Here is a 20,818-nt window from a genome sequence, read left to right as displayed (position 1 = left end):
GTTAGCTGAGGTGTACATGTTTGTCATAATACATTCGCATACAATACATAGATAAAACTTACAAAAAAGGCTACAAGGCAGGAAAACAAATGGAACTATCTTTTTGTTTGCTTATTGGGACACGAACTAGCAGTGGTGGGCATGATTAGCCTAAAAGGTACATCCGGCTACCGCTAATCCATTAAATGAAAAGTTAATTGTAATCATGCTATATTGTTAAAACCTTGATCTGACGCAACTGATAACCGCTAACTTTTATGATATGAATTTAAATTTGTCTTGTTTCTTGGACCATAGCTTAATGGCTAATCTGCTAACAGAAAAGTTAGCTTTCCTAATTAGCTATTAGCTAATTCGCTGAAGTGTGCCCACCATTGCTAACTATTTGTTCCCACTCCTGGCCCCACACCTCAACCAACCCGTTGTTTTAAATATGTGCTAATTTCTCTTGTGTACATAAAGTGTGTATGAACAAACACTGATCTTTTTTTTTTTCTTGAGTGAAGATGTTCTTAAAAGAAGAAGAAAAAAAGGTGTTTCACTCTGTGTCTCTGCTCAGGGATCTCAAACGGTGGATTATTGCAGAAGCTTGTTCACGCAGCATTTACTAAATTAAAGATTTATTTTTGAAAGTTGTATTTGTATAAATTATGGAGATTTGTAGCTTTTCTCCTTTTTTGTAATACAAAAATGAACAATGTGCCAGACTAGACTTTTTGAAACGTGGCTTCCTCGTCCCCCACAATAAATTTATGTTGTTCTGCTTTTTGTGTTTGTGTGCAACTTGTGTGTGTGTGTGTTTAATGTGTTGTGCATGTTGATGAGGTGAATTATTTTATGGATTAACTGCCAGTGAAGAACATTCTCCTCCCCTTCACATCTCGGACTCCCTTGTTCATGTGGGATATCAGGCTTAATGGGGAGCAGGTTTTACTGCCTGTTTAAAGTTTCCTCCTGCAAATGTGCTAAAACCTGTCATAAAGTCAACTCAATTGGATCGCCGCCACTTTCATCTCTGAACAACAAAGAAGAAATGTAAATATTCCCATATGAAAAAAAACAATGTAATGGATATGTATGTCTGGTTTGTCTCTGGCCTCCCTTGAATTTCAGGCCCTACTGGGATGCAAAAAGGTTCTTCCCTGAGAATGAGGGAGTCAGCTTTGTGGTGCTTGGACAATCAGACCCATGATCTCTGCTCACTACCGTGCCTGATGTTTCTTATTGCATGAGAATTCATGCAGCATCTTGACAAATAATGGATGAATTCATCGCGCTTGTCAAATGTTGGGTTTATCCCAACAGGTTGTAGTCACGCTCCAATGGCAGGGTGCATGTGTTCCGCCTCAGTAGGTATTTGGATTCCTTCCCATATGATATTTGCTGGATGCTAAGTGAGTCCAGGATGATTTATTAATCTAGACTTATCTCCAGCCAACCTGAAGGCTGGCCCCATGCTGCTGAAAGTTGATGTAAAAGTTCCCTAACCAAACCTTGGATGTGTGCAAACACTCTATTTTGAAGGGGGCATAGAAACATGCGGCTCAGACACCACAGACCATTTCCATCCATTTCCATAGGGCAAAATCATAATAAAAATCCCATCAAAGCACTATGCACAAGGTTTAGACCAGGGGTGTGCTAATGTGCTATGAGGAGCCAAGATGATGCAGGTCTTATACATTCATTTATCTGCACTACTTTAACAAGCTCGTCACAAGAACCAGCACACAACATTCACAAATAATGCAGCAAATCACCATTATTAAAAATTACAATTCTCCCAGATGATGTTGCAGTTCCTGTGTCAGGGTTAGCTCCCTTTCTCTCACTGCCTCGTTTGAAATGTGTACAAAGTTCATTCATTTTCTATACCCACTTACAATCAAGAGTCAGCTGGCACCTATCCCAGTAATCATTGGGTGAGAGCCAGGATACGCCCTGGACAGGTCACAGACAGACACACACATTCACGCCTATGGTTAATTTAAAGTTTTCAATTCACCTAACCTAAACGTCTTTCGATTTGGGAGGACATGGGGAGAAGAAGCGAACTCCATACAAGAAGGACTGGGGGGAGGCGATCCCAGGACCTTCTTTCTGTGAGGTAACTGTGCTAACCACTAATCCACAGTGCCGTTTCACAAAATTCTCCCCAAATTTTATTTAAGCAGTGGAACCATGTTATTGTTGCTGTTCAAACAGCATCCACATTTTACCTCCACCTCCACCTCGGACCAGGACAAACTGGAACTTTCTCCATGTTCCAGACAGCTTTTCAGTAGACTAAACAGGGACTGCTGTTTCATTCAAAAAGTTCAAGATTTTTTTTACAGCATTTCTAAAATCGCCACAGCCACTTCCCTCTTGGGATTATTTTCATCGAAAACTGTTTTCTTTTTTCTTTTTTTTTTCAATTTCAATTTATTTTCATTTATATAGCGCTAAATCACAACAAAGTTGCCTCAAGGCACTTCACACAAGTAAGGTCTAACCTTACCAACCCCCAGAACAAGCACACAGGCGACAGCGGTAAGGAGAAACTCCCTCTGAGGAAGAAACGTCAAGCAGACCAGACTCAAAGGGGTGACCCTCTGCTTGGGCCATGTTACAGACATAAATTACCAAAAAAATTTCACAAAACGAATATACAGGAAATTTTTCCCATGCACAGGACAGGAGGGTTTCAGAAACACACCACACCCATCTCTGGATGGAGCCGCACCCAACAGAGAGAAAAAGAAAAACAGAATCAGGCATCAGATAGACAACGAATACAGTATATTTTGTCATCATTAAGCAATAAGAAAAACAGAAGAAATACTAAGGTGTTCTCCGGCCACTAGCCCTAAGCTTCACTAAAAGACCCAGAAATCAGATAAAGTTGAGGCCACGGCAGGTTCCATTTCCTAATAGTAACATACTATGCCAGTATGCTAGCCATAGGAGAGGAAAAATAAGTGTCTTAAGTCTGCCCTTACCAAAAAATAGTACTGACAAGTATATAAAAAGTAAACTAGAAGTATACTTGAAACATACTTGCATATACTACTTTTTGGTAAGGGTGTACTTGAAAGTCTCTACAGAATCTGTTTTATTGATGCAGGGAGATCATTCCACAGAACAGGGGCACGATAAGAGAAAGCTCTATGACCTGCAGACTTTTGATTCACGCTAGGGACACAAAGTAGTCCTGCACCCTGAGAATGCAAAGCCCGGGCCAGTACGTAAGGTTTAATTAGATCAGCCAGGCAGGGAGGTGCCAGTCCATGAACAATTTTATAGGCTAGTAGTAGCAGAAGTTTAAAATCTGATCTCACTTGGACAGGAAGCCAGTGAAGAGATGCCAGAATGAGTGTAATGTGGTCAGACTTTCTGCTTCCTGTCAAAAGTCTGGCTGCAGTATTTTGAACCAATTGGAGAGCCCTAATGCTGGACTGCAGTAAACCAGAAAATAATGCAGTAGTCCAATCTAGAAGAGATAAACACATGAATCAGGGTCTCAGCATCAGCCATAGACAGGATGAGACAAATCTTCGCTATATTTCACAGGAGGAAGAAAGCGGTCCTCGTAATATTTCTAATGTGGAGGTCAAAGGACAACGTAGGATCAAAAATTACCCCAAGGTTCCTCACTTTGTCAGTGTGATGTCTGTTTTTATTTTTAACAAGGTTTGGTCTTCAAAAAGCATTTTTCCAAAAACAGGTGTTAAAAAAATGTTGGTGTGGATAGTGTAGTGGTGGAATTGCTGCTTTTGGAACAACAGGTCAAGGGTTTAAACCCTGGACAAGACACACATCCAGTAATGGTCTCCAGGCTAGACTCCCTCAAGCTACCTTGAAATCAGAAGTGAGAGACAAATAATTAACGGAGGTCGCCCAAGTTAACAAGGCCCCCGTCAGTTGTTTGTTGAGGAACTAGGACACACTCATGGGAGAAGAGCTACTCGACCAAGATGGACAAGAAACTGATGGAGTGTTATTATGACAGCAGACCCAATGAGAGGTTACATGCAACACATGTGGAACTATATATATATATATATATATATATATATATATATATATATATATATATATATATATATATATATATATATATATATATATATATATACTTTGACAATGGCATTCCCTCACATGCAGTCTTCTGTGGAGTAACTGTTTCATGTGTGTTTCTTTTTTTTGGCAATTTTACACTGTGGTAATCAGCTTATTATTTAAAATGTTTAATCTAGCAGGAGGTCAGCTGCCAGTAGCGTAATGCCACATTAAACAGCCTACTGTCCAATTAGTCATCCATCAGAGCATTAATAGAAGGCAGCAGATGTCAGAATGTGAAAATTATTCGAAAGATCTTGAGTCCTACTGACTGACCAAAAGTTGAAAATCCCCCTCCACAAATATATTTCTTTGTGCTGCAGATGTCTATTTTTTGCACGATCATTTTAGTGTTAGTAAATTTCCTCAGTAAACCCTGTTTCACACCAGACATCTGCTCTGTTGAAGACAAAGTGTAATATTAAAAAGCCATAAAACTCTGATGATCCTTGTGATTTTTTTTGTTAGACAGCAGCTTACGCCGGTCACTGTGCAGGACCTTAATCAGTACAGCGAATGTGTGACCCCTGGGCCACATTTGACCTGACCTTTGTTTGTTTACAAATGCTTCACAGGAGGGTCTGGAGGCAAACACGCCACCCTGAGATGTGTCAGTGATGACTGAGGGCACTTTAACATTTATACGCACGTTACATTTAGCTTTTAACCAAATGCATCATTTGCAGCCATGCAGTTGACAGCAGTGAGATATTTTTTTAAGTGATACACCAACTCATTTATGAAAACGATAATGTCATCCAGGGTTTTTAATGTTATTTGTTTGTTTATTTAACCAATGGTCAAGCTTTCCAGGACTATGGTCTGCCATTTTTCTGCATAATAGTGCATTTTTTTTTGTGCGTGAAGGACTTATTAATTATACAAACCTCACTGTGTCCTGTCACTCATTTCATTGGTAAACATTTGATTGACACATGTTGCATCCAATCACCACCAGTAACATTATAAACACTCTGTTCACCTTTGACCTTATTGCCATTAGCTAGTTAGCTAGCTAGTGCTACCATAGCAGCTCTCAAAATGAAAAGTTTGTCACAAGGCCCCATTTAAAAATATGAACAGATTCTGCAGTGATGCCTTTAAGAGCTCATTGTGAGTAAAAAGAAGCTTTTTTTCATTGCTGAGTCGACAGTTTAAAGGTAAGAACATTGTTTGCTGTTCCTGGTTTTCTTAGCTGTAGCCTGTTAGCGCAAAATAGTTTTCTGATCTTTCTGGTGGCTTGGCTTTGTTTGTTTGTTTCACAGGCACCTGACAATGGGTGGAATATGTTAAGCAACAAGTTAAAATTTTATTTTGAAGCTGGAGAAATGGGATGCATAAAGATTTAAGTGACTTTGACAAGCACTAAATTGTGACGGCTGGATGAGAGAGTGTCTTGAAAACCACAGTTATTTTGTGATGTTTTTGGTCTGTCAGGGTCCAGTCCAGTCTCATGTTTTTTTTTTTTTTGTTGTTTGTTTTTTCCACGTTAAAAATAAAAAAAAAAAACCCTCATGAAAATTTTAATCATTTCATGACGGGGGTTTTTTAACAAACTATTACTGACCCTGGAAACTTCCTCCAACCCTAACCTTAACCATAACCACCTCCGACCCACCCGGCTGCACTTTTAATTACGTGCAGCCATCACGGAATGAATTAGAATAAATTTGTGCTGCCGTGACAAAGATTTTGCACTTTTTGTGACAATGTGACGAACCAACACATTAATGTGTATTTCGTGCTGCTGAACCACAACAATCCATGAGACTGGGTTGCGGGGTCAATACATACCAATGGTCGTTGAAGGAAGGAAAACCTGTGGACCGGTGACGGGGTCATCTGGAATGCGCCAGAGAAACAAGTCAGATCCGTGGAGGCCCCAAGTCACAACATACAAGCTTTGAAGGCTCTGTCGCTCTCTTCTTGGTGTCAGACACCACAGCACGCCTTTGGAGGTCTAGTGGAGTCCATGCCATGACAGGTCAGGGCTGTTTTGATGACAAAAGCTGCTCCAACACAATATTAGGCAGGTGGTCACTGTGTGTGTATGTTCCTCGCAATATACAAATTACAAGCATCCCTGAATTGGACCTGGATCATATCAGAGTTTTGGTCCTGTACAGTACTTTGCAGATTTTTAAATTTCAAGTGGGCCATGATGTTCTTAAGCTTGGGAATGCTGCTGTACAGTATTCCCGTAAATGCTGCAAAACATTGGCGCAAGTCTTCCTAAACAGAACACGGGAGACACGTGTTGGGTTTACATGCATCTCAGTGTTGGGGAGCTTTGAACAAACAGCTGTTTTCAGGCTCTCGTAGCGTTGTTTACATCTAAACCTCTCAGCACTTTGAGTGTTTATGCAGCCATATTTTTTTCAGTTGGTTTTGGCACTATGCAGATGTATTCAGAGGAGGAACAATAAATCAAGACAAGGATGTTGCAGGAAGAGCCTCATTATTTGTTTAAAGTCTGTAAGCTGCATTGTGAAGAATTACGCACTGAAGCCGTAATCGCCAATTAAAAATGATACGTTACATTTAAACGGCTTATTATGCACTTTTTTAGCACGCTAATTGTACTTTATGTTTAAAGAAAGATATCAAAATTTGTAGCAAAGTCACTCCATAGACATTAAGCAGACTTTAAAAATTAATTAATTAATAATAATTCACATTGTCCTGATAACACTGACTTTGTTGGAGGCGGAGTCTTTATTGCTCTGTATAGGTATTTCCTGATCTGACTGAAGTGACTGGAATCAGGCCTGATCATGGAATTGATTGATTGATTGATTGATTGGCGTATAATAAATAGCATGGTGCCAATGCAGGGATAACAGTCAGTGCTGCTGTAGTGCAAGTTTTAAAAACATATTTATGCTTTCCTTTGACTAAAATATGCAGCAAGTCTGTTTCTGACAGATGGTGTCTGTGATATACCCTTCTTGCAGTCAATCAGATATCAGATCCATGATATCGGAATTCTGCTGCTGTGCAAGACTTCCAGAAGTGTGCAAAGCATTGGTCTAGAAGCAGAAGCATTTCACAAACTTCCAAACTTTTTATGCATTTCAGAAAAATCTACCCATAAATTACTTGTTGTCTTGATCTGAACCATAAGCCATGTAAGATAAAGTAATTTACACTGTTGTTTGGCAACCTACACATCAGATTTAGATACTTGTTCACACAGCACTTTTTCAGAAATAGTAGTCAGATTAGGGAGAGCAAAAACAAAATCAACTTTGCCTCAGTTCGGAACATATTAATCACAGAAATAATGCCAGACATGTTTAGCACTGGAAGCAAAGTAGAAGAAATGTGTAGCGCCACCAACAGCATGGGAGAGGGAACACATCTGCACATAGAGCCTTAATGTGAGTACATCTTAAGAAGTGCGATGTTTCTGAGCCTGTTGGCTTAAACGTAGTTGAGAGGCAGGCGTTCAATTTTTTTTTTATGGCGTAGTTTCTGGCGGAGTTTTAACCCGGCAAATAAATGATGCAAGCCTGTACGTAAGGTCAGGCGTTTAATAAAGGCTTTAAGTAGAAGACATGCTGGAAAAAGTGTTTCATTTGTTATTTAAAATTATATATAAAAATGTATTTACTTCCCTTGTTTCATATCTCCTACAATTTGATTTCCTGACAGTATATTAAAAAACAAAATCCCATTTCTTTCAAGGTAAGTCATGGATTTCTGTGTGTCCAGCACTCCAGGAAATCAGGAATGTCTGTCTTCACTTTCATGACTTTACTGCCATGCATGACTTTGTTTTCAGAAGAGTTCGCATCGGAAGAAAGGGCTTTTTCATATTTCATGACCTAAAAAGTCTACCTGTTTTTATCAAGTAAATATCTCGTGTGATATGTACTGATAAACGATCACTTTGATGTGAAACACGAGCTATCGGCGCTCAGCGCAAACAGCCAGCTGTGTTTGCACAAATGACTCGCAGCCATTATTATTTGATGGAAGAAGCATTACAGTAAAGCTCCTGCATGAAGCGCACACACTCCTCTGTAATATTAAAGTACTTTCATGTCCAAAACGGAAATTGTATTTCTTTGGCTTTATGATGCAAAGCCATATCTGCAGCAGACTATACTGATGTTAAAAGTATGAGTGAAACGACGCAAAGCAGTGAGCACAAGAGCTTATTGTTCAGAATTTGTGCTGTATATTGAATTGAAAGACATAATCTTTTAGGGGTGCTCTTATTAAAAGCAAATATTTACCATGTTAAAAAAATATATAAAATGTGTAGCTAGACTATGACATGAGTCAGCAATACCTTTTATTATGGAATGATTCAGTTCAGGGTGATAAAATGCAATCTGTTTTTATGTACACAGATCACACAAATGAACTCTTCTTAAAAATACAAGCTCTAAAATTTCCTGATTTGATTCAGTTTAAAACAGCACAAATAATATTCAGAGCAAGAAAAAATGTACTTCCTATTAGCATCAAGGATTTGTTTTCAGGAAGACGAGGGGAGTACGATTTTTGAGGGAAACTCAACCTGAAAATGCAGTATGTCCGAATAACTTCAAAAAGTATGTTAATCCAGGACGGTAGTGATGTGATGGAGTGTAAAAGCCAGAAATATTGTGGTGTTGTGTTGGATATTATGTTTTGTGGTTAATTTGTCTGTGATATAAATCATAGTATAACTTGCATATACCCTCAAATCTCCTTATAATGATAATACTAATAATAATAATAATAATCTCATATTTCCTCTGGAACGCCATGAGGCATACTGTTCATCTGCTTATCACGCTACACAGACAAACAGTTTGACTTTTACGCATAACATTTATATAACAACGTGAGCAGCATACCGCCCATAAATAAATGTTAACATTGGTGTGCTGCTCACGTTGTTATATAAACATTATGTGAAAAAGTAAAACTGTGTTTGTCTGTGTAGCGTGATAAGCAGATGAATAGTGGCGTTCCAGAGGAAATATGAGGATATTGTAGTAGTATTATCATTATAAGGAGATTGGGGGTATCAGCAAGTTATATATAATAATGTATTATAGAAATGGGTGAGGATAATATAAGTTTTTGTTTTGTTTTTTTAACTTCTGGCTACTCCTTTTGAAACATACCAATGTGAAGATGTAAATATTGTAAATATAGTCAGCTTTGCTGATGACAGAACATATTTGAAATGAATGAATGTGGACAAATTTTTCCATGATGAATTACAATTCAACAAGTCAAAAATGGCAATGCTTATGTAACGGAGGCCAGCAGGTGTCGCTGTGCAGATGTAGTTAGTAAATCTCACTCCCAACAGCTCAAAAAGGATTCTCTGGTCACAAGGCCAGAGCTCTGGGTTTTAGCCTTCTGGTTAGAGAGTCCGACTCCCATGCTGGAGCTCGTGAGTTCGCGTCTCCAGGGGAGCGAATGGGCGGAGTCATAACAACACAACGCAGAGTGCAGCTGCTACACTTACTTTCAAATACACATCTTACCAATAACAACTGATGACTCTGTCTGTAGCCGCCTCCCAGTTTGGTACCATCCCCCAGGGACACAGGGTTTCTTTCACCCATCATGTCCCACAGGGTGGCCAGGGGTTATTTGGATGTCAGCCCCCCGTGACCCTTAATTGAAATAAGCGGTTGAAGATGAGTGTGTGATGAGTGAGTGTGCTCTCCTCCCTTCCTCTTGTGGGAATCTTTCCCCCATGTTTAGGCTGAGAGTTAGTATAAGACTGTTATGCACTACAAAGAGCACTGGGAAACATGATGTAACTGTCGATATATTACACCTTCAGCCTTTACTGCTGTGGACAGAACAGCACTGTGGACAGAAATACACAGTACGTGTGAAATCAAGTTTTTGTTTACAGTAGTTAAGTTGTATACAACAAAGACTAGTTTGGCTGTGTGCTGTCAGACTACAGGCTGGTTACACTAGAGGCCTATCGACACTATCTCTATGCTATAAGCCAACATGAGTCTCTATAATGACGCTGTGCAATCACTGACACTGACATCATTTAGCTGACCTTTTATTGATATGACGGAAAAATGTGCATGTGCACAGGTTGTTGTCCAGTTAGTGAGTGTAGTGAATGTGTGGCCACTAAGATAATGAAAAACCAAGCACCTTCAGTTTTTTTTTTGTTTTTGTTTGTTTGTTTGTTTGTTTTTTTACTAATATGCTGTAGTACATTGGTGCCACCTCTGCTTACCTTTTGTTTTCCACTAGAGGCAGCACCATGTACAATGAGAAAGTACAGCATAGAAGAAGCCCAAAAGAAGAAGCTACCTCTTAGCCTTAGCACAAATAGCATATCATAACTTTCTTGTTCTGACCTAGTATGACATTATTAACAAACTGTGAATGTAAAGTTCAGTCAGGTACATTCCTGTGACTAGTCTTGCTAGATCTCTCACCAACCTTAAACCTTTATGAGCTTTTGAAGACACGGAAATAGCAGTTGAACATTCATTACAGAACTGGGGAGAGGTCACTTAGTGATTTTTTTTTTTTTTTTTTTTTTTTGGCCATGATAATTTGTGCACACGTTTTCCTTTAATTGAGCCCATTGATTAATAAAATGTGCTCTCAAATTAATAAAACGTGTGCACGTTTTCTTGGCTGTGATAATTCATGCGCACGTTTTAATGGCCGTGATAATTCGTGTGCACATTTTCCTTTAATTGAGCCCTAGAATTAATAAAATGTGCTGCACGTTTTCCTTTAATTGAGTCCTCGAATTAATAAAACATGCGCACATTTTCTTCAAAATCTTGACATGTGCCAAGCTGGCAGACCCAGCATGTTACGGCCACACTCGGTTCCATCTTGTATCTGATTCCCACAACAGAGATACCAAAGTACAGCAGAAGAAGGCTGACTAGATCCAGGTCTTCCTCAGGACCTGACCTGGACAGGACCTCAGGCCATGTACCAAGGTTTCTGGGACTGTGAGGATGTCAACAGGTTTCTTCCTCATTATCACCAGAGGGAGTTTTTCCTTAACCACTATCGCCTATGTGCTTGCTCAGGGGGTTTGGTAAGTTTAGACCTTACCCATGTGAAGCGCCTTGAGGCAGCTTTTTTTGTTCTTTGGTGCTATATGAATAAACCAATTAAATTGAAAAAGTTCTTAGTCTCAAGGCTCATGATGTGAACACCTCCAGAATCTCCATTTTTGTGCAGACTGATTGTTTCAGAGCCATTGCGCTGACGCTAATCACTGTCTTGCCTCCTTGTTTGAAGTTTATCCAAACTCATACCAGCCACAGCACGCACACACACACATACACACACACACACACACACACAAACCTTCTTTCTTGCGTGGGCAGTTGTGCGAGTGCAGGTGTGTCATGTTAAGACATAAAAAGGAGTCAGAGACGAAACCCAGATCCCTGTCTTCCCAAAATGGCCACCCTTGAGACTTTACAGTCGTGTTATTGGAGAAACCTGCGGCCTCCTGAATGTATCACTGTGTGTTATTTTGGCGCATCTGAGCGTGTGATTCTTTGTGCTTCAACTCTGACAAAATGTACTTTGTCTTCCATTCTGCCTTGGAGGATAAGAACTACAGAGAAAGCAGGTTCAGTCTAAGCATATTGAGGTGTCAAGATTGATTAGTTCCAGAAACGGATACACGATGTGTGGTGATCAGCAGCAGCATACTGTCCATACAGCCAGCTCTTCTCCAGACAGCTGGATTTCCATTCAGACCATCAGCGAGTCTGCGTGCATGCTTCAGCAAAAAGGACTCCACAGGGCCGTATTTATTAATGGGGTTCAGGAGCAGCGGAGACTTTTTTCCCGCAGAAGACGAACATTGTGCAATCGAGAACAATTACTCATCAAACCAATGTAGGAATGATTCCAGATGAGTGACAGTGATTAGATTATTAGTGTTATGTTGAGTTGTTTTAGCAATGTGCTGCTTGGTCATCAACAGGCTTCAACAGCTGTAGTTACTGAGGCCTAGAAGGGTATAATGTAGCCCACAGAGTTTGTTTGTCCTTCCCTCCTCCTGTCTGTCCATCATTATTACCAACAATTTGTTTCAGGAAATCAAATCAATAACTGTAATGTAATTTTAACTGTTTGAGTCTCAGGGTGCTTTGACATTTCAGATGGATCTACCTGTCACAGCCAGGTGAAATGTGGGCTTCCTCTTGGTCTTTTTCTAGCACTTTGGGTCCTCAACACTGAGGTACCTGCATGCTGGCTCAAGTCCACATCACCAAAATGTTGCAGCTGACGTTTCCTCACAATGAAAGTATTCCCCCTCACAAAGTCATTCAGCGGTAATTCCTCTGAAGACGAGTGATAAAGACATCGAGTCAATCCCCTAGATCACTGGTAAACATCAAGGTTTCACAACCATACAGTAAGACAGGAAGCACCAGAACCTTAAAGACTTGGACCCTGTTTCTCATGCCAAGATCTCACTGTCGGCAAACACCTCTAGTGACCTTGCGACTCACTAAACCGTTGCCTAGGCAATTCTAACAGTTACAAAGTGACAAACAGAATGCAAAAAATGCAACCAGTATACAATGAGGTGGAGTCCGTCTTGGAGCTGATTCCACAAAGTCTCAAGGTCTTGATTCCTGTTGGATGTTGTAGATGTCATTGACAGAAAAACAGGTCATTCCATGACTAGTTTTTCAGCATGCAACACCAGACTTCCAGGTCCCGGGGTCCCCGTATATGGTAGTGGCAGCTCAGACAGTGAGACAGAACAGAATCAGTCGTGTGGAAATAACAGTACCAAAGGCATTAGTTTACCAGCAGTAAATCAACAGAGAAGCACAGAGGTTACGAAGGAGGAGTCCAGGAAGTCATTAAAAGGCTGGATCTTAGTCTTATTCCAGGACATTTGCAAACCCAGACACTCTAACTTAAAATGCTGATCTGGCCATATTAGAGTACATGGAGTATGGGCACAGGTGCTCTTGAACCTAGAGCCTTTGGTTTTGGAACCAAGTACACTAACCACTTTTAATCATATGCTACTTTTTATTCATTTATTTTACAGTTTTTGCAATATCAGTATATTTGGGTGAAAACCAAGCAGTAAACTTTGATGGCCTTACAGGAAGCCCTATTGGAAGAAGGAAAAAGTTGCAGTTCCTTGACTGGCAGCTTGAGGGTGGCTCCAAAAGTTAGCAGGTTCCCATTCAAGTCCATGTTAAAATGTCCCATTTTTGAGCAGAAATAAACATGTTTACAGCCTGGTACAAAAAAGGTTTTGGTCTCCATAGGTAGTTTCCCATCCATGGTCACTGTATAGGTGTGGGCGGTTCAACTTGTTATTTTAAGACGTTTGAAGCCATAAAGTTATATATAATTGGGGGCGTGGTCGCTTTGAGTGACAGCAGCTCAGCTGATCCCGACTCCCGTAACATCTGTAACCCTGTGTCCGCTGGCACCAGCTGGTAGCTGTTGTGGAGGCTGTCTGTCACGTTTAAATAACAAATGTGAGGTGAAACCCGCCAAAGATTGTCTTAAAAATGTGGGGAAAGGATTCACTTAAATATTAAATGTACATAAAATCATTAATTATTACAATAAGCTAATAAATCTACAGACTCTCCAACTGAATTTTGTCACAGATTGCCAAACATTGTATAAAAACAACCATCCATATAATGCCTTTGCTGCTCCATAAAGAGGTACTGATCAAAAACGAGCATTCAGCAATCAAGTGGTTTCTTCCAACAACATGTCGATGGACTCAAAGTGTACAAAAGCCTCTGGTCAAATGTGACATCAAAACATCACCACTATTTGCATGCACCACCTTTATCCTTCTAAGTTATAGTTCTGGCAAGTCTGGGATCTTTCAGTAATGCAGTATAATCAATGAATGATTATTGATTACTTAATCAGGTACACTTCGTCAGAGAGCTGCGTGTCGTCAGAGAGCTGCGTGTCGTAACTAGAGAGCTGCGTGTCGTCAGAGCGAGCTGCAAAAAGTTTGTACCTGAGTTTTCAGAGGTGGTGTTTGTGGTTGCCATCTGCCACGCCGGTGTTTGCCAACCCGGACAGTGGGAATACCACCTCAACCGGCAACTTAGCCCCGCGACTGGACAGCAACAACGTCCGAGGCCCGCTCAACGTGGTGAATTCACTGAGGCCGCACGCTGCGTTATTAAAGCCGCGCGTCACGAGTGTCGCTTCCCCGAGGCCTCGTGCAGCCACCGCGGATCCATCAGCGCGGAAACACCGAGGCCGCGCGGCACCAGCGCACTGCAGATCCATCCCGGTGACAAACAAAGCAGGCTGTTAACATCGGCGATCGACAAGCTGCTCATAAGCCGACCATGGGGCCTAAGAAGGTTCTGACAGCGGAGGAAGGTGACGATATTAAAAAATCTCTGGACTTTCTATCAGAGGAGATTTCTGTTGTGAAGCAGCAACAGAAATCAATCATGGATCTGGTGGAGGAGGTGAAGGCATTACGGCTCCAGAACGCCGAGAAAGACCGGCGTCTGGTGCAGCTGGAAAATAGAGTGGCTGAATTGGAGCAGTACACCAGAATTAACGACGTCATCATCACAGGTCTTCACATCAAACCACGGTCCTATGCACGGGCGGTAACAGATGAGAGCGGAGGGGAGCCCAGTGAACAGGAGGTCAGCTCTGTGGAAAAACAGGTTGCTGATTTCCTCCTATCTAAAGGTATAGAAATGGATTTAAATAACATTGAAGCGTGCCACCCTCTGCCCCGGAGAAATGACGGTGATAAACGAACCGTCATCATGAGATTCATCAACAGAAAACACAAAACAGCACTGTTAAAACAAGGAAGAAAACTGAAAGGGACAAACGTATTCATCAATGAACATCTCACCAAACGGAATGCCGACATCGCCAGGAAAGCACGCTTCTTAAAGAAACAGGGAAAAATCCAGCACACATGGACTTCAAACTGTAAAATATTCATCAAACTGAACGGATCACCTGAACAAGCAAAAGTCATGGCAATAAGGAACATCGAGGAGCTGGACAAATATGAACAATAGGTATGAGGACTCAAACACATCACAGCACCATGATGCAGACTGGAGCAACCCACTCATCCACATCATCTACACCCGGGGACAAGAGAGACAAAATGACTAAGGATAATGATCCGTTTATTTCTTCCCAGGAGCTCTGTCTAGATACATTTAATTATAATAACTCTGCTAACCACCCCTTCGAATCTGAAAATGATCCTGATACCTTTTTCAGTGAGAATATTGTGAGACAGTGCAAATATTTTACAGAAGAACAATTCAAAAATTATAAAATCAATGATGAAGATTTTTCAATTATACATTTCAACAGCAGAAGTCTTTCTCGTAATCTGTCCACTATTAATGATTGTTTGAAAACATCCAAAAAACGTTTCAATTTCAGAAACATGGTTAAATGAGGATAATAAAGATCTGGTATATCTTGATGGTTATGAATTGTTCCTGGTTAATAGGCAGACGAGAAGGGGCGGAGGCGTTGCATTGTTTGTAAGGTCAGATTATAACTGTAAACTCATTAACAACATGTCATTTACAGTGGACATCATGGAATGTGTTACCATAGAAATTACATCTATAAACTCCAAAAACATAGTTGTTAGTTGCATTTACAGAGCTCCTGGGACAAATATTGACACCTTTGAAGACATTATTTTAGGAATGTACAACAAAATCAACAGAAATAAGCATTTATTTGTCTGTGGAGATTTCAATATAGATTTTTTTTTAAACCCTCACAATCATCCACAAATTACCTCATTTATAAACACCTTGTACTGTTTAGGACTGTTTCCAACCATCATTCATCCTAGCAGAATAACTATGGATACAACAACTCTCATTGACAATATTTTAACTAACGTTATATCCGGTAATCTTAGTGGGGGACTACTGGTCAGTGATATCAGTGATCACTTGCCAGTTTTCTCAGTCTTTGCATTGGAGGGTTGTTGTATGTATCGAAGCAATACCAAATTCATGAGTAGAAAAGTAACACCTGAAACAATTGATAATTTAAGGGAGGATTTAACAAGTCAGAATTGGTCAGATGTTTTTGTTGATGATGTTGACAGGTCATATGATGCTTTCATCTCCATTTTTTCCAGTTTGTATAATAAACACTGTCCATTTGTTGACAGAATATATAGAAATCAATATAGCAACAAACCATGGATAACTAAGGGACTTCAGAGGGCATGTAAAAAGAAAAACGTACTATATAAACAATTCATAAAACTACGAACTAAGGAAGCTGAAAGTAAGTATAAAACATATAAGAATAAGTTGATATCATGAGACTCAGTAAAAAAACATATTATAATGAGTTACTTGTCAAAAATAGAAATAACATCAAAAACACATGGAACATATTAAATCAATCAACTTCAATCAACTTTTTTCTTGTATAGCGCCAAATCACAACAAACAGTTGCCCCAAGGCGCTCCACATTGCAAGGCAAGGCCATACAATAATTATGAAACACAGTCTACGTCTAAAGCAACATAACCAAGGGATGGTCCAGGGTCACCCGATCCAGCCCTAACTATAAGCCTTAGCGAAAAGGAAAGTTTTAAGCCTAATCTTAAAAGTAGAGAGGGTATCTGTCTCCCTGATCTGAATTGGGAGCTGGTTCCACAGGAGAGGAGCCTGAAAGCTGAAGGCTCTGCCTCCCATTCTACTCTTACAAACCCTAGGAACTACAAGTAAGCCCGCATTCTGAGCGCGAAGCGCTCTAATGGGGTAATATGGTACTATGAGGTCCCTAAGATAAGATGGGACCTGATTATTCAAAACCTTATAAGTAAGAAGAAGAATTTTAAATTCTATTCTAGCATTAATAGGAAGCCAATGAAGGGAGGCCAACACGGGTGAGATATGCTCTCTCCTGCTAGTCCCCGTCAGTACTCTAGCTGCAGCATTCTGAACCAACTGAAGGCTTTTTAGGGAACTTTTAGGACAACCTGATAATAATGAATTACAATAGTCCAGCCTAGAGGAAACAAATGCATGAATTAGTTTTTCAGCATCACTCTGAGACAAGACCTTTCTGATTTTAGAGATATTGCGTAAATGCAAAAAGGCAGTCCTACATATTTGTTTAATATGCGCTTTGAATGACATATCCTGATCAAAAATAACTCCAAGATTTCTCACAGTATTACTAGAGATCAGGGAAATGCCATCCAGAGTAACGATCTGGTTAGACACCATGCTTCTAAGATTTGTGGGGCCAAGTACAATAACTTCAGTTTTATCTGAGTTTAAAAGCAGGAAATTAGAGGTCATCCATGTCTTTATGTCTGTAAGACAATCCTGCAGTTTAGCTAATTGGTGCGTATCCTCTGGCTTCATGGATAGATAAAGCTGGGTATCATCTGCGTAACAATGAAAATTTAAGCAATACCGTCTAATAATACTGCCCAAGGGAAGCATGTATAAAGTGAATAAAATTGGTCCTAGCACAGAACCTTGTGGAACTCCATAATTAACTTTAGTCTGTGAAGAAGATTCCCCATTTACATGAACAAACTGTAATCTATTAGACAAATATGATTCAAACCACCGCAGCGCAATGCCTTTAATACCTATGACATGCTCTAATCTCTGTAATAAAATTTTATGGTCAACAGTATCAAAAGCAGCACTGAGGTCCAACAGAACAAGCACAGAGATAAGTCCACTGTCCGAAGCCATAAGAAGATCATTTGTAACCTTCACTAATGCTGTTTCTGTACTATGATGAATTCTAAAACCTGACTGAAACTCTTCAAATAGACCATTCCTCTGCAGGTGATCAGTTAGCTGTTTTACAACTACCCTCTCAAGAATCTTTGAGAGAAAAGGAAGGTTGGAGATTGGCCTATAATTAGCTAAGATAGCTGGGTCAAGTGATGGCTTTTTAAGTAATGGTTTAATTACTGCCACCTTAAAGGCCTGTGGTACATAACCAACTAACAAAGATAGATTGATCATATTTAAGATTGAAGCATTAAATAATGGTAGGACTTCCTTGAGCAGACTGGCAGGAATGGGGTCTAATAAGCATGTTGATGGTTTGGATGAAGTAACTAATGAAAATAACTCAGACAGAACAATCGGAGAGAAAGAGTCTAACCAAATACCGGCATCACTGAAAGCAGCCAAAGATAACGATACATCTTTGGGATGGTTATGAGTAATTTTTTCTCTAATAGTCAAAATTTTGTTAGCAAAGAAAGTCATGAAGTCATTACTAGTTAAAGTTAATGGAATACTCAGCTCAATAGAGCTCTGACTCTTTGTCAGCCTGGCTACAGTGCTGAAAAGAAACCTGGGGTTGTTCTTATTTTCTTCAATTAGTGATGAGTAGAAAGATGTCCTAGCTTCACGAAGGGCTTTCTTATAGAGCAACAAACTCTTTTTCCAGGCTAAGTGAAGATCTTCTAAATTAGTGAGATGCCATTTCCTCTCCAACTTACGGGTTATCTGCTTTAAGCTACGAGTTTGTGAGTTATACCACGGAGTCAGACACTTCTGATTTAAAGCTCTCTTTTTCAGAGGAGCTACAGCATCCAAAGTTGTCTTCAATGAGGATGTAAAACTATTGACAAGATACTCTAACTCCCTTACAGAGTTTAGGTAGCTACTCTGCTCTGTGTTGGTATATGACATTAGAGAACATAAAGAAGGAATCATATCCTTAAACCTAGTTACAGCGCTTTCTGAAAGACTTCTAGTGTAATGAAACTTATTCCCCACTGCAGGGTAGTCCATCAGGGTAAATGTAAATGTTATTAAAAAATGATCAGACAAAAGGGAGTTTTCAGGGAATACTGTTAAGTCTTCTATTTCCATACCATAAGTCAGAACAAGATCTAAAATATGATTAAAGTGGTGGGTGGACTCATTTACTTTTTGAGCAAAGCCGATAGAGTCTAATAATAGATTAAATGCAGTGTTGAGGCTGTCATTCTCAGCATCTGTGTGGATGTTAAAATCGCCCACTATAATTATCTTATCTGAGCTAAGCACTAAGTCAGACAAAAGGTCTGAAAATTCACAGAGAAACTCACAGTAACGACCAGGTGGACGATAGATAATAACAAATAAAACTGGTTTTTGGGACTTCCAATTTGGATGGACAAGACTAAGATACAAGCTTTCAAATGAATTAAAGCTCTGTCTAGGTTTTTGATTAATTAATAAGCTGGAATGGAAGATTGCTGCTAATCCTCCGCCCCGGCCCGTGCTACGAGCATTCTGACAGTTAGTGTGACTCGGGGGTGTTGACTCATTTAAACTAACATATTCATCCTGCTGTAACCAAGTTTCTGTTAGGCAGAATAAATCAATACGTTGATCAATTATTATATCATTTACCAACAGGGACTTAGAAGAAAGAGACCTAATGTTTAATAGACCACATTTAACTGTTTTAGTCTGTGGTGCAATTGAAGGTGCTATATTATTTTTTCTTTTTGAATTTTTATGCTTAAATAGATTTTTGCTAGTTATTGGTGGTCTGGGAGCAGGCACCGTCTCTACGGGGATGGGGTAATAGGGGGATGGCAGGGGGAGAGAAGCTGCAGAGAGATATTAAATGAAATAGTAAAAAAGAATAGAGTAACTAGAGATTATCCTTCATTTTTTCAGAGTAACAACTACATCACGATTGATAACGACGAGTCTATTGCTGAACACTTTAATGAATACTTGGTTAATGTGGGTAAAAATCTTGCCAGTAAAATTGACTCATCAACTAATAACTTCTGGGTAAATAATTCAACGTTTAACAAATCTGTTTCAATGTTCATTGGTGGTATTCATGAAAGGGAAATACTTGATCTGGTTCATGGTTCAAAAAGTAAGAAATCAACTGATTTTAATAATTTGGATATGGCTTTATTAAAAAAAGTTATTGATTGTATAGTAAAACCGTTCAATTATATTTGCAATATGTCACTAAGTACTGGTAAATTTCCTTCTCAAATGAAAATAGCCAAAGTAATTCCTCTGTTTAAAACTGGTGACAAACACACATTTTCTAATTATAGACCTATATCACTCCTGCCACAATTTTCCAAAATTTTGGAAAAAATATTTGCTAAAAGATTAAATGATTATTTACTGAAGCATAACATCATTTGTGAAGAACAGTATGGATTCAGAAGGTCTCGAACTACATCACATGCTTTGATGGACTTTGTGGAAAGTATAGCAACTGCAATTGACAATAAAAAATACACAATAGGTGTTTTGTTTTTTTTATTTACAGAAAGCGTTTGACACAATTAACCATGGAATACTATTAAGTAAACTGCAGAAATATGGAATCAGAGGTCTGGCATATGAATGGATAGCTAGTTATTTTCAAGGCAGATTTCAGTATGTTCCATTCAATAATACAAATTCTGAACTCAGGGATGTCACATGTGGGGTGCCGCAGGGCTCAGTGCTGGGTCCTTTGTTGTTTATAATCTATATAAATGATATAAGTTGGGTGTCGAGTTCACTGAGATGTGTCCTTTTTGCGGATGATACAACTGTGTTCTGTAGCGGTGAAAATCTTGAACAGCTTCTGGACATAGTGGAGAAAGAACTGGAAAAATTTAAGGTTTGGTTTGACGCTAATAAGTTGTCACTCAACCTTGGGAAAACTAAATGTATTATATTTGGAAATAAACAGGCACCCAAATGTAAAAATTTAACTATAAAC

At 39.5% G+C, this 20,818-nt stretch overlaps 1 protein-coding gene across 1 annotated transcript in view; it reads left to right on the top strand.

Annotated features, from left to right (window-relative positions):
* The window catches only part of tmtc2b (transmembrane O-mannosyltransferase targeting cadherins 2b), a 269,291-nt gene extending 248,681 nt beyond the window's left edge, over positions 1-20,610 (top strand). The window contains exons 13-14 of the transcript XR_004562321.1: positions 13,334-13,337; positions 20,599-20,610. The gene's annotated coding sequence lies outside the window, so the exon portion shown is untranslated. The remainder of the gene's footprint in view (positions 1-13,333; positions 13,338-20,598) is intronic.
* Positions 20,611-20,818: the final 208 nt, after the last annotated feature.

Source organism: Thalassophryne amazonica, chromosome 8, assembly GCF_902500255.1.
Source record: "Thalassophryne amazonica chromosome 8, fThaAma1.1, whole genome shotgun sequence".
Classification (NCBI taxonomy): domain Eukaryota; kingdom Metazoa; phylum Chordata; class Actinopteri; order Batrachoidiformes; family Batrachoididae; genus Thalassophryne; species Thalassophryne amazonica.
Note: the sequence above shows the minus strand (reverse complement) of the source record. Positions and strands in the feature narration are given on the sequence as shown.